This window comes from Calidris pugnax, unplaced genomic scaffold, assembly GCF_001431845.1.
Source record: "Calidris pugnax isolate Ruff unplaced genomic scaffold, ASM143184v1 scaffold95, whole genome shotgun sequence".
Taxonomy (NCBI): Eukaryota; Metazoa; Chordata; class Aves; order Charadriiformes; family Scolopacidae; genus Calidris; species Calidris pugnax.
The window spans coordinates 9,324,471-9,324,802 of NW_015090885.1; the positions used below are offsets into that span (position 1 = coordinate 9,324,471).

General features: G+C 65.4%; 1 protein-coding gene across 1 annotated transcript in view; it reads right to left on the bottom strand.

The window, feature by feature from the left end:
* EPHA3 (EPH receptor A3) overlaps nucleotides 1-326 on the bottom strand; it is a 232,273-nt gene extending 231,947 nt beyond the window's left edge. Inside the window, exon 1 of the mRNA XM_014947309.1 lies at nucleotides 265-326. The gene's annotated coding sequence lies outside the window, so the exon portion shown is untranslated. The remainder of the gene's footprint in view (nucleotides 1-264) is intronic.
* Nucleotides 327-332: the final 6 nt, after the last annotated feature.

Below are 332 nucleotides of genomic sequence, written 5' to 3' on the forward strand. Positions count from 1 at the left end.
GGGAGGGAGTGGGGGTGTAGGGGAAAGGGGCGCTGCCGAGCGGGTTTTCCGCGGGGCTTGCGCGATTCCGGACGGTGCAAAGCAAAAAGGGGGAAAGGGGGGAAGCGCGGAACCGCCCGCCCCCCCCCCCCCCAACTAATAATAGAAAAACAAACAAACAAAAAAGGGAAAAATAAATAGGAAAAGAAAGGCAAAAAGGGACAGCGCGCAGCCGGTCCCCCCATCCACCCGTCCCCGGCGGGACCCGGCCCGGCCACGGCTCACCTTCGTTGCCGGGGCGGGCGCTCAGACGCCCGGCGGCTCCGAGGGCAGCGCAGAACAGCAGCAGCGGC